Genomic DNA, 13,683 nt, shown 5'->3' with positions numbered 1-13,683 from the left:
ACGTCGCAGTGCCTGGGCTGGGCACTGGTCACCCGTTCCCCGTAACGTTGTGTAGATGGAGTGCGACGCTGGAGGTCAGAGCTGCGGGGAGGTGCGGAGTCTTCTCCCAGTGCCCTCTTTTGCCGCCGTCTTGGTTGTTGGTCTCCTCGGCTGAGAGCTGTAGCGAAGGTGCAGCCGCATCAGGTCACGGTTTTGCCTCAGCAGCTGCACCAACTCTTCTGCACAGCCGAGTCTTGGATGGCGGCGGGGCCCTGCAGGGCCCGAAGGGCTCTGGAGATTCCGCTGCAAGGCAAAGCACAGGGATCCCCATGGAAGAGGCAGAGGGGCAGAGCGGGGCCGGCACCTCTGGGGCTGCCTTTGGCCTGGGAGACAGAGACTCGGGCTCAGTTGGGCTGGGCTGCCCCGGGGAAGAGACTGCAGCAGGAAGAGCTCTGGCCGCCTCTGCTTGGTGCTGTCCATGGGGCTCAGCCCCTGGGCCGGATTGCCCAGCCAGGAGCTCAGGCCCCTTCTGCTGCAGGGCATTGGCCAAAGGGTGCCCAAGAGGCCCTCAAGGTCTGCCCCATCCTGCCTGCCTGACCCCCCACCCCCGCCTCACCTCTCCCCAGCGTCTCTGAATTCTTCTTCCGAGCGACCATCCCATGGACATTCCTATGATGAGCAGGTCAATCAGCAGGAATGTCCTGGCCGCCCACCGGATGCGCTCGGGGTCCGTCTCCTCCAGGTCGCAATCCTCCAGAAACACAGGAGAGGTATCCGTGCTCTGCTCAGGTTTGCTGGACGGGTCGAGGGAATGGGCCAAGAGCAGCAGCACGTAAAGCTGCAGCAGGGAGGAAGAGCCGTGAGCAGCCATAGTGCTCTGGCAGCAGCACAAAGGCTCTGGGTGTCTCTCTGCAAGCAGCTCTGCCTGGGCTCTGGGGCGCAGCAACAGCTGGGGACAGTTGCCAGCCACCGTGCCGTCCCCAGAGGCTGTGATGTCACAGAAGCACAGAAGGCACTGGCTGCAGAGAGCCCTGAGAAGAGAATGTTGAGTCCAAGCTGTGAGCCATGGCGGCAAGCATGGCCAGCAGAGCGGGGCCCGAGCGCTGCGGCCTGGCTTGCCTTGCACACCTGCCACAAGGATGACTCCAGCAGCAGCCCCCTGTCAGGCCATTGCAGTATCTGATGGCCCTTTCTGGGCACAAGTTCTTCCCAATGCCCAGCGTAAACCTCCCTTGGCACAGCTTCCAAGCCTTGTTGGCATCTGCTCTCTCTTGTCCTTGCCCATCTGGCTGGCGCTGCCGTGTTGCTCCCTGGCCTGTCTGTGGGAGAAGAGGCTGTGCCAATGAGTGCTGCTCAACTTTGAGGCCATTCAAAGGAGTATTGGATTGTGCCTGCTGTGGGAAGGAAGATGCGTGCACATGGCCATTTCCCATAGGTTTTCCCCCAGATTTTCATGAACAGCTGTCCTAGTGAAAGTCAAGTCTGTTTTAGTGAGTATTTGAGGGGTTCCAGAACACAATGCCATCTCAGGGAAATTCTGCTGGTTTAGTTCTACTGAGGTTTGGAGATGAGTTGCAAATCCTGAAAATGTTCTCCTTGCCGAGGTAGTAATTTCACCGTTTAGACTGTGGGGATATTGATTGCTCAATGTTGAGGACCTCATGTAACTTTCAGCAGCAGAAATTTTCAACATCCAGTGATTGTCCTTGAGACAAAACCATTTTAAAATTTTTTTTTTCCTGTGGACAGGAATTGCTTCTGTGTTACTTCCCATCATCCATTAAAAATGTGATGCCTGGAAAAAGTGCCAAGTGCTGTGTGATTTCCTTGGTCGTGTTCTTTGGAATGGCTTCCCCCCCATTTTCTGAAGCTGGCCAGAGAAAGGTAATAGATGGGTGAGAAGTTGTGAAAGGCCAACTGGTGTAGATCTTTGCCTCCTGTTTCGAGGTCTGTGGTGAGCTGTGAGTCCAAGAGCTGATTTGACGTGATGGTGAAAACACAATTGAACCTTTTTGCAGCAGGATGGATGGATAGAACCAAAGCACAGCACGGCTGGCACCAGCAAGTTAATTAAAATGCATCCCTGGAATATGTTGATTGGATTGTTCTTCTAATATTGTGGTAGTAATTCTGATGTCTGAGTACTGAACAAGCAACAAGTACTGAACACCAGATTTGGAGTCAATTTTCTATCTCTAATGTAGCAAAGAGATTTTTAAGAATTGTGTTTTTCTCTCATGGTTGAGGAATGTGTTCTTCACGGGCTGAATCTTCATATCACTTTGTTTTTGTAGAAGAGCAGTTTCAGCAGCAGATGATTTTCCTTGCCCTCCTTTTCATTTTTCTTTTCTGTATTATTGCCTGGCAGGTTAACCTTTTCAAATTGGGTGCTGCAAAATGTTGCTACTAAGGATAGTTGGTGTCAAAACAGGTTCTTTTCTTGCTTTGATTTCAAAGATTGAAAGATGAAAGGTTTCTAATGAAGTTACAGAATTGCATGTCACTGGGACCTTGACTTCTTCCCTGCTTGTATCCAGAAAAACAGATTAGGGCCAGTTGAACTGCTGCCATATTATGTAGAGATCAGGAGTGGCCACCACAAGTGCTATGCAATTCTTGGGAATGGGATTTTTGTTAGAAATTATTTTTGCTTTGACAATGCAAGCTTCTCATACCCATCTGCATTTGTGTTCTATTAATCATGGGGTTTTGTATTAACCATGGGCTTCAGTTTCCTGTCTTTTTATCACTTCTTCACATACCAGTTTTATACACTTGCTGGCTTGTTCCTTCTGACTTCAAATGGTATCTCTTGGGCACATAACTTCATATTACTGTGAACAGCGAAAAGAACATTTTTTGGTCTGTCTTGATTTGATGGAGTGATTGCTGTGGAAGGACTGGGAGGTTTTGTGGTTGAAGATGAAAGAAGTTGAGCAGCCTTGGCAAGTAAGTGTGCCAGTTTACAAGGTGAATCTACAGAAACCCGCGTGCTTCAGCTGGAATATGCAATCTTTGAGGCTGCTGCTGTCGGGGTGCCTTTTTTCTGTTGCTTTGGGAACCCATATTCTACACAGCATCATCTGTCAGAACTCCATTTCACTTTTACACTCCCTCTGTTTTCCCACTTGTGAATGATGGTTTTCTCCATGCCTTTAACATGGGGAATTCTCGGTGATCAAAGTAAGACATATTCCATAATGTTTTATGTTTCCTCTTGGAGTTTTTTCTAGTTTTCAAATAATTACCTTTTATTTCTATCCGGGGGCCAAATGCATTTGCAGTTTCAGTGGGTTTTTTTTCCCAATTTCTAATCTTACTCGGGCAATAGATAAGACAGAAAAATCCCCTAGTTTCATGGCAAAGATTCTGTGTTATTCCCTACCTTTAAATGAATTAAAATATGGTTCTATTGCTCTTTGTTTCATTTCTTAACTTCATTTGGTAGAGTTTAGAAATCTCTTACCATGAACTAGGTAGTGCAGAGTGCCTGCCTTGCTGTGTTGAACTCCTGGGTGAGCATGCCAGGCTTAGTTTAGAGATTTGCTTTTCAACATCCCTTATTCCTTGTGCAATCTATCATTTGGTTTGTTTGTAGTTGTGTTGGAAGATAAAGAGGAGGGGGATCACCCTGGAAAATTTGTCATCTGAACTGAATTTGTACCCTTTAGCCCAACAGTGAGTGCTCCTTCATTTTCTCAAGGCATGAAGGACACCGGGAGTTCCTCCCAGACTCTTCTTTTGGGACAGCAGTCCTTTCTGTTTGGCTCCATCAAATGCTCTGCACAGTAGTGCTGGAGCTCTGCAGGGCAGGGGCATTCCATGAGCGTGAATAATAAATAACTCCTGTACCTTGAACTGTTTCCAAGTTAACCCAGCAGAAGGAATTGTTTCCCCAATTCTGAGTCTAATGGCGCTGCTGACAAATTTTGCAGTTTCAGAGCAGCAGTGCAAGATGTGTAAGGGGCGTGTGTGGAGGGAGAGCAGAAGCTTGTAACACTGGACCTTTGTCCCGTGGGCAGCTGTGCGGTTTTAAGCGGGAATGTTCCGGAGGGACCTGGAATTTAAGAACTATTTGGAAGATTTGTAGGTTTGTTGCTGTAGGTGTGAAGGGTGGGGACAAGTCTTCTACAGTCCCGGAGCAATGATTAGGTAAGGGAGTGGGAGAGCCTCTGAAGATGGTGTTGCTGTTGCATATGATTTTTCTGGAGCCCAGCTGATGCCCACAGGATTTGTTATGACTAGCAGGATTGCAACTAAACAGAATGCAGTAATTTTTCTTGTAATTTAGTGAAGCATCTTTTGATCCATGATGAGCTGAAGGCTCACTGCACAAGGCTGAAAGGAAATGGCATGCTGTCAAGAGATTTTGGTCTTTGCGACTTCATGAAGGTGGATAGGACATAATTCCTTAGCTCATTGGAGCTGCAGAGTTTAGTTTAATCTCTTCTGTTTCTAAGCAGTGCTAAAAGGTGTTACTTCCCTCAATTTTGATGGCAGCAGAGAGTCAGCTAATGAATATGGATCTAGGTAAGGTTTGTGGAACAAAATCAAACCCAATTGTCTGAAAAGCTGTTAGACAACCCTACAGTCAGTGTCAACAGAGAAGGAATAAATACAAAGAACTAAATACAGATATATATATATATATATAAACCCCCCAGAAATCTATGAAGCAGAACTGATAGCTGCCATAGCCCAGGCAGCCTCTGGATCTAATTGCCTGCCTGAATTCAGCCCTTGCCTGGATCCCAGGGGAGCCGTCTCTGGATTTCTCTCCCAGCTTTCCAGGGATGATCCTGCTCCTTTCCTGGTGCCCCAGAGTCCTGCAAACCCCCCTCCTGGGGCCATCCTGATGCCTGCCGGGGCCTTTAGGGTCCCCCCTAAAGTGCAGACAGGGTTTGACTCCAAGCTTCCTTGGAAGGTGGAGGCAGGTGAACATTGCCCACCTTCTTCTTTCCCGCTGCCCTCCGTACTCTTGCAAACCCTGCTGGGGCACTCGGGCTCTCCATTGCAGGCAGTCTGGAGCTGCCATGCAAACCCATCTCTCAAGGAGTCCCCTCTCAGGTGCAACATCAAGAAAATGACACAGCAACATGTAGAAAACGTGAACTTTATTCACTTGACTACTTGTAAAATCTACACAACAACGTTACTAGAAGACTATGGGGTAAGAATCTTAAGCCTAAAAAACTTCAATACTTGAACTGTTTAGAACTGAACACTAAGGGAAAGGTCAACTTCTTGGGGGAAACGTGGTGGGGAATCCAACAATGAACAACAGGGGTGTGGCTAACTTCTACGGTGGGGAACGTCGCAGTGCCTGGGCTGGGCACTGGTCACCCGTTCCCCGTAACGTTGTGTAGATGGAGTGCGACGCTGGAGGTCAGAGCTGCGGGGAGGTGCGGAGTCTTCTCCCAGTGCCCTCTTTTGCCGCCGTCTTGGTTGTTGGTCTCCTCGGCTGAGAGCTGTAGCGAAGGTGCAGCCGCATCAGGTCACGGTTTTGCCTCAGCAGCTGCACCAACTCTTCTGCACAGCCGAGTCTTGGATGGCGGCGGGGCCCTGCAGGGCCCGAAGGGCTCTGGAGATTCCGCTGCAAGGCAAAGCACAGGGATCCCCATGGAAGAGGCAGAGGGGCAGAGCGGGGCCGGCACCTCTGGGGCTGCCTTTGGCCTGGGAGACAGAGACTCGGGCTCAGTTGGGCTGGGCTGCCCCGGGGAAGAGGCTGCAGCAGGAAGAGCTCTGGCCGCCTCTGCTTGGTGCTGTCCATGGGGCTCAGCCCCTGGGCCGGATTGCCCAGCCAGGAGCTCAGGCCCCTTCTGCCGCAGGGCATTGGCCAAAGGGTGCCCAAGAGGCCCTCAAGGTCTGCCCCATCCCACCTGCCTGACCCCCCACCCCCGCCTCACCTCTCCCCAGCGTCTCTGAATTCTTCTTCCCAGCGACCATCCCATGGACATTCCTATGATGAGCAGGTCAATCAGCAGGAATGTCCTGGCCGCCCACCGGATGCGCTCGGGGTCCGTCTCCTCCAGGTCGCAATCCTCCAGAAACACAGGAGAGGTATCCGTGCTCTGCTCAGGTTTGCTGGACGGGTCGAGGGGATGGGCCAAGAGCAGCAGCACGTAAAGCTGCAGCAGGGAGGAAGAGCCGTGAGCAGCCATAGTGCTCTGGCAGCAGCACAAAGGCTCTGGGTGTCTCTCTGCAAGCAGCTCTGCCTGGGCTCTGGGGCACAGCAACAGCTGGGGACAGTTGCCAGCCACCGTGCCGTCCCCAGAGGCTGTGATGTCACAGAAGCACAGAAGGCACTGGCTGCAGAGAGCCCTGAGAAGAGAATGTTGAGTCCAAGCTGTGAGCCATGGCGGCAAGCATGGCCAGCAGAGCGGGGCCCGAGCGCTGCGGCCTGGCTTGCCTTGCACACCTGCCACAAGGATGACTCCAGCAGCAGCCCCCTGTCAGGCCATTGCAGTATCTGATGGCCCTTTCTGGGCACAAGTTCTTCCCAATGCCCAGCATAAACCTCCCTTGGCACAGCTTCCAAGCCTTGTTGGCATCTGCTCTCTCTTGTCCTTGCCCATCTGGCTGGCGCTGCCGTGTTGCTCCCTGGCCTGTCTGTGGGAGAAGAGGCTGTGCCAATGAGTGCTGCTCAACTTTGAGGCCATTCAAAGGAGTATTGGATTGTGCCTGCTGTGGGAAGGAAGATGCGTGCACATGGCCATTTCCCATAGGTTTTCCCCCAGATTTTCATGAACAGCTGTCCTAGTGAAAGTCAAGTCTGTTTTAGTGAGTATTTGAGGGGTTCCAGAACACAATGCCATCTCAGGGAAATTCTGCTGGTTTAGTTCTACTGAGGTTTGGAGATGAGTTGCAAATCCTGAAAATGTTCTCCTTGCCGAGGTAGTAATTTCACCGTTTAGACTGTGGGGATATTGATTGCTCAATGTTGAGGACCTCATGTAACTTTCAGCAGCAGAAATTTTCAACATCCAGTGATTGTCCTTGAGACAAAACCATTTTAAAATTTTTTTTTTCCTGTGGACAGGAATTGCTTCTGTGTTACTTCCCATCATCCATTAAAAATGTGATGCCTGGAAAAAGTGCCAAGTGCTGTGTGATTTCCTTGGTCGTGTTCTTTGGAATGGCTTCCCCCCCATTTTCTGAAGCTGGCCAGAGAAAGGTAATAGATGGGTGAGAAGTTGTGAAAGGCCAACTGGTGTAGATCTTTGCCTCCTGTTTCGAGGTCTGTGGTGAGCTGTGAGTCCAAGAGCTGATTTGACGTGATGGTGAAAACACAATTGAACCTTTTTGCAGCAGGATGGATGGATAGAACCAAAGCACAGCACGGCTGGCACCAGCAAGTTAATTAAAATGCATCCCTGGAATATGTTGATTGGATTGTTCTTCTAATATTGTGGTAGTAATTCTGATGTCTGAGTACTGAACAAGCAACAAGTACTGAACACCAGATTTGGAGTCAATTTTCTATCTCTAATGTAGCAAAGAGATTTTTAAGAATTGTGTTTTTCTCTCATGGTTGAGGAATGTGTTCTTCACGGGCTGAATCTTCATATCACTTTGTTTTTGTAGAAGAGCAGTTTCAGCAGCAGATGATTTTCCTTGCCCTCCTTTTCATTTTTCTTTTCTGTATTATTGCCTGGCAGGTTAACCTTTTCAAATTGGGTGCTGCAAAATGTTGCTACTAAGGATAGTTGGTGTCAAAACAGGTTCTTTTCTTGCTTTGATTTCAAAGATTGAAAGATGAAAGGTTTCTAATGAAGTTACAGAATTGCATGTCACTGGGACCTTGACTTCTTCCCTGCTTGTATCCAGAAAAACAGATTAGGGCCAGTTGAACTGCTGCCATATTATGTAGAGATCAGGAGTGGCCACCACAAGTGCTATGCAATTCTTGGGAATGGGATTTTTGTTAGAAATTATTTTTGCTTTGACAATGCAAGCTTCTCATACCCATCTGCATTTGTGTTCTATTAATCATGGGGTTTTGTATTAACCATGGGCTTCAGTTTCCTGTCTTTTTATCACTTCTTCACATACCAGTTTTATACACTTGCTGGCTTGTTCCTTCTGACTTCAAATGGTATCTCTTGGGCACATAACTTCATATTACTGTGAACAGCGAAAAGAACATTTTTTGGTCTGTCTTGATTTGATGGAGTGATTGCTGTGGAAGGACTGGGAGGTTTTGTGGTTGAAGATGAAAGAAGTTGAGCAGCCTTGGCAAGTAAGTGTGCCAGTTTACAAGGTGAATCTACAGAAACCCGCGTGCTTCAGCTGGAATATGCAATCTTTGAGGCTGCTGCTGTCGGGGTGCCTTTTTTCTGTTGCTTTGGGAACCCATATTCTACACAGCATCATCTGTCAGAACTCCATTTCACTTTTACACTCCCTCTGTTTTCCCACTTGTGAATGATGGTTTTCTCCATGCCTTTAACATGGGGAATTCTCGGTGATCAAAGTAAGACATATTCCATAATGTTTTATGTTTCCTCTTGGAGTTTTTTCTAGTTTTCAAATAATTACCTTTTATTTCTATCCGGGGGCCAAATGCATTTGCAGTTTCAGTGGGTTTTTTTTCCCAATTTCTAATCTTACTCGGGCAATAGATAAGACAGAAAAATCCCCTAGTTTCATGGCAAAGATTCTGTGTTATTCCCTACCTTTAAATGAATTAAAATATGGTTCTATTGCTCTTTGTTTCATTTCTTAACTTCATTTGGTAGAGTTTAGAAATCTCTTACCATGAACTAGGTAGTGCAGAGTGCCTGCCTTGCTGTGTTGAACTCCTGGGTGAGCATGCCAGGCTTAGTTTAGAGATTTGCTTTTCAACATCCCTTATTCCTTGTGCAATCTATCATTTGGTTTGTTTGTAGTTGTGTTGGAAGATAAAGAGGAGGGGGATCACCCTGGAAAATTTGTCATCTGAACTGAATTTGTACCCTTTAGCCCAACAGTGAGTGCTCCTTCATTTTCTCAAGGCATGAAGGACACCGGGAGTTCCTCCCAGACTCTTCTTTTGGGACAGCAGTCCTTTCTGTTTGGCTCCATCAAATGCTCTGCACAGTAGTGCTGGAGCTCTGCAGGGCAGGGGCATTCCATGAGCGTGAATAATAAATAACTCCTGTACCTTGAACTGTTTCCAAGTTAACCCAGCAGAAGGAATTGTTTCCCCAATTCTGAGTCTAATGGCGCTGCTGACAAATTTTGCAGTTTCAGAGCAGCAGTGCAAGATGTGTAAGGGGCGTGTGTGGAGGGAGAGCAGAAGCTTGTAACACTGGACCTTTGTCCCGTGGGCAGCTGTGCGGTTTTAAGCGGGAATGTTCCGGAGGGACCTGGAATTTAAGAACTATTTGGAAGATTTGTAGGTTTGTTGCTGTAGGTGTGAAGGGTGGGGACAAGTCTTCTACAGTCCCGGAGCAATGATTAGGTAAGGGAGTGGGAGAGCCTCTGAAGATGGTGTTGCTGTTGCATATGATTTTTCTGGAGCCCAGCTGATGCCCACAGGATTTGTTATGACTAGCAGGATTGCAACTAAACAGAATGCAGTAATTTTTCTTGTAATTTAGTGAAGCATCTTTTGATCCATGATGAGCTGAAGGCTCACTGCACAAGGCTGAAAGGAAATGGCATGCTGTCAAGAGATTTTGGTCTTTGCGACTTCATGAAGGTGGATAGGACATAATTCCTTAGCTCATTGGAGCTGCAGAGTTTAGTTTAATCTCTTCTGTTTCTAAGCAGTGCTAAAAGGTGTTACTTCCCTCAATTTTGATGGCAGCAGAGAGTCAGCTAATGAATATGGATCTAGGTAAGGTTTGTGGAACAAAATCAAACCCAATTGTCTGAAAAGCTGTTAGACAACCCTACAGTCAGTGTCAACAGAGAAGGAATAAATACAAAGAACTAAATACAGATATATATATATATATATAAACCCCCCAGAAATCTATGAAGCAGAACTGATAGCTGCCATAGCCCAGGCAGCCTCTGGATCTAATTGCCTGCCTGAATTCAGCCCTTGCCTGGATCCCAGGGGAGCCGTCTCTGGATTTCTCTCCCAGCTTTCCAGGGATGATCCTGCTCCTTTCCTGGTGCCCCAGAGTCCTGCAAACCCCCCTCCTGGGGCCATCCTGATGCCTGCCGGGGCCTTTAGGGTCCCCCCTAAAGTGCAGACAGGGTTTGACTCCAAGCTTCCTTGGAAGGTGGAGGCAGGTGAACATTGCCCACCTTCTTCTTTCCCGCTGCCCTCCGTACTCTTGCAAACCCTGCTGGGGCACTCGGGCTCTCCATTGCAGGCAGTCTGGAGCTGCCATGCAAACCCATCTCTCAAGGAGTCCCCTCTCAGGTGCAACATCAAGAAAATGACACAGCAACATGTAGAAAACGTGAACTTTATTCACTTGACTACTTGTAAAATCTACACAACAACGTTACTAGAAGACTATGGGGTAAGAATCTTAAGCCTAAAAAACTTCAATACTTGAACTGTTTAGAACTGAACACTAAGGGAAAGGTCAACTTCTTGGGGGAAACGTGGTGGGGAATCCAACAATGAACAACAGGGGTGTGGCTAACTTCTACGGTGGGGAACGTCGCAGTGCCTGGGCTGGGCACTGGTCACCCGTTCCCCGTAACGTTGTGTAGATGGAGTGCGACGCTGGAGGTCAGAGCTGCGGGGAGGTGCGGAGTCTTCTCCCAGTGCCCTCTTTTGCCGCCGTCTTGGTTGTTGGTCTCCTCGGCTGAGAGCTGTAGCGAAGGTGCAGCCGCATCAGGTCACGGTTTTGCCTCAGCAGCTGCACCAACTCTTCTGCACAGCCGAGTCTTGGATGGCGGCGGGGCCCTGCAGGGCCCGAAGGGCTCTGGAGATTCCGCTGCAAGGCAAAGCACAGGGATCCCCATGGAAGAGGCAGAGGGGCAGAGTGGGGCCGGCACCTCTGGGGCTGCCTTTGGCCTGGGAGACAGAGACTCGGGCTCAGTTGGGCTGGGCTGCCCCGGGGAAGAGGCTGCAGCAGGAAGAGCTCTGGCCGCCTCTGCTTGGTGCTGTCCATGGGGCTCAGCCCCTGGGCCGGATTGCCCAGCCAGGAGCTCAGGCCCCTTCTGCCGCAGGGCATTGGCCAAAGGGTGCCCAAGAGGCCCTCAAGGTCTGCCCCATCCCACCTGCCTGACCCCCCACCCCCGCCTCACCTCTCCCCAGCGTCTCTGAATTCTTCTTCCCAGCGACCATCCCATGGACATTCCTATGATGAGCAGGTCAATCAGCAGGAATGTCCTGGCCGCCCACCGGATGCGCTCGGGGTCCGTCTCCTCCAGGTCGCAATCCTCCAGAAACACAGGAGAGGTATCCGTGCTCTGCTCAGGTTTGCTGGACGGGTCGAGGGGATGGGCCAAGAGCAGCAGCACGTAAAGCTGCAGCAGGGAGGAAGAGCCGTGAGCAGCCATAGTGCTCTGGCAGCAGCACAAAGGCTCTGGGTGTCTCTCTGCAAGCAGCTCTGCCTGGGCTCTGGGGCACAGCAACAGCTGGGGACAGTTGCCAGCCACCGTGCCGTCCCCAGAGGCTGTGATGTCACAGAAGCACAGAAGGCACTGGCTGCAGAGAGCCCTGAGAAGAGAATGTTGAGTCCAAGCTGTGAGCCATGGCGGCAAGCATGGCCAGCAGAGCGGGGCCCGAGCGCTGCGGCCTGGCTTGCCTTGCACACCTGCCACAAGGATGACTCCAGCAGCAGCCCCCTGTCAGGCCATTGCAGTATCTGATGGCCCTTTCTGGGCACAAGTTCTTCCCAATGCCCAGCATAAACCTCCCTTGGCACAGCTTCCAAGCCTTGTTGGCATCTGCTCTCTCTTGTCCTTGCCCATCTGGCTGGCGCTGCCGTGTTGCTCCCTGGCCTGTCTGTGGGAGAAGAGGCTGTGCCAATGAGTGCTGCTCAACTTTGAGGCCATTCAAAGGAGTATTGGATTGTGCCTGCTGTGGGAAGGAAGATGCGTGCACATGGCCATTTCCCATAGGTTTTCCCCCAGATTTTCATGAACAGCTGTCCTAGTGAAAGTCAAGTCTGTTTTAGTGAGTATTTGAGGGGTTCCAGAACACAATGCCATCTCAGGGAAATTCTGCTGGTTTAGTTCTACTGAGGTTTGGAGATGAGTTGCAAATCCTGAAAATGTTCTCCTTGCCGAGGTAGTAATTTCACCGTTTAGACTGTGGGGATATTGATTGCTCAATGTTGAGGACCTCATGTAACTTTCAGCAGCAGAAATTTTCAACATCCAGTGATTGTCCTTGAGACAAAACCATTTTAAAATTTTTTTTTTCCTGTGGACAGGAATTGCTTCTGTGTTACTTCCCATCATCCATTAAAAATGTGATGCCTGGAAAAAGTGCCAAGTGCTGTGTGATTTCCTTGGTCGTGTTCTTTGGAATGGCTTCCCCCCCATTTTCTGAAGCTGGCCAGAGAAAGGTAATAGATGGGTGAGAAGTTGTGAAAGGCCAACTGGTGTAGATCTTTGCCTCCTGTTTCGAGGTCTGTGGTGAGCTGTGAGTCCAAGAGCTGATTTGACGTGATGGTGAAAACACAATTGAACCTTTTTGCAGCAGGATGGATGGATAGAACCAAAGCACAGCACGGCTGGCACCAGCAAGTTAATTAAAATGCATCCCTGGAATATGTTGATTGGATTGTTCTTCTAATATTGTGGTAGTAATTCTGATGTCTGAGTACTGAACAAGCAACAAGTACTGAACACCAGATTTGGAGTCAATTTTCTATCTCTAATGTAGCAAAGAGATTTTTAAGAATTGTGTTTTTCTCTCATGGTTGAGGAATGTGTTCTTCACGGGCTGAATCTTCATATCACTTTGTTTTTGTAGAAGAGCAGTTTCAGCAGCAGATGATTTTCCTTGCCCTCCTTTTCATTTTTCTTTTCTGTATTATTGCCTGGCAGGTTAACCTTTTCAAATTGGGTGCTGCAAAATGTTGCTACTAAGGATAGTTGGTGTCAAAACAGGTTCTTTTCTTGCTTTGATTTCAAAGATTGAAAGATGAAAGGTTTCTAATGAAGTTACAGAATTGCATGTCACTGGGACCTTGACTTCTTCCCTGCTTGTATCCAGAAAAACAGATTAGGGCCAGTTGAACTGCTGCCATATTATGTAGAGATCAGGAGTGGCCACCACAAGTGCTATGCAATTCTTGGGAATGGGATTTTTGTTAGAAATTATTTTTGCTTTGACAATGCAAGCTTCTCATACCCATCTGCATTTGTGTTCTATTAATCATGGGGTTTTGTATTAACCATGGGCTTCAGTTTCCTGTCTTTTTATCACTTCTTCACATACCAGTTTTATACACTTGCTGGCTTGTTCCTTCTGACTTCAAATGGTATCTCTTGGGCACATAACTTCATATTACTGTGAACAGCGAAAAGAACATTTTTTGGTCTGTCTTGATTTGATGGAGTGATTGCTGTGGAAGGACTGGGAGGTTTTGTGGTTGAAGATGAAAGAAGTTGAGCAGCCTTGGCAAGTAAGTGTGCCAGTTTACAAGGTGAATCTACAGAAACCCGCGTGCTTCAGCTGGAATATGCAATCTTTGAGGCTGCTGCTGTCGGGGTGCCTTTTTTCTGTTGCTTTGGGAACCCATATTCTACACAGCATCATCTGTCAGAACTCCATTTCACTTTTACACTCCCTCTGTTTTC

Source organism: Poecile atricapillus, chromosome 37, assembly GCF_030490865.1.
Source record: "Poecile atricapillus isolate bPoeAtr1 chromosome 37, bPoeAtr1.hap1, whole genome shotgun sequence".
Lineage (NCBI taxonomy): Eukaryota > Metazoa > Chordata > Aves > Passeriformes > Paridae > Poecile > Poecile atricapillus.
The sequence above is the reverse complement of the archived record's forward strand: the minus strand, read 5'-3'. Positions refer to the sequence as shown.